This window comes from Terrapene carolina, unplaced genomic scaffold (assembly GCF_002925995.2).
Source record: "Terrapene carolina triunguis isolate 2854851 unplaced genomic scaffold, T_m_triunguis-2.0 Scaffold21, whole genome shotgun sequence".
NCBI lineage: Eukaryota > Metazoa > Chordata > Testudines > Emydidae > Terrapene > Terrapene triunguis.
In genome coordinates this window covers 38,346,527-38,346,966 of record NW_020664372.1, presented here as the reverse complement: position 1 = coordinate 38,346,966, position 440 = coordinate 38,346,527, and positions in this window count along the sequence as shown.

The window sequence follows — 440 nt, the reverse complement described above, 5'->3', positions numbered from 1 at the left end:
GGGCGGCGAGCCCCAGCAGGGGCTCGCCGCTCTCCCCCCGGCGGCCGCGGGGAGGGCGCGGGGGGGGAGGGCGGCCAGAGCACCTGGGGGGAGGGCGGCGAGCCCAGCTGTGGCCCCGCTCTCCCCGGCGGCCGGAGCACCGCGCCGCCCCCCTCCAGGTGCCGCCCCAAGCACCAGCTTGGTTGCCTGGTGCCTGGAGCCGGCCCTGGTTACCATAGAATCACAGAACGGTAGGGCTGGAAAGGACCTCAGGGCCTACCTCCACAAAAGTACTTAAGTGCTTAAACCCCAGGTGTAGATGCCGAAATTTGGACTTAGGCTCCTAAGCCCCAGTTTAGGGCTAACTGCAATTCCCAACCCTGCCACTGAATGCAATGGGTGCCTAAACTCACTCTATGCCTAAGGTTTTTGCAATAAAAAGTTCCCCAGGCATCAATGTT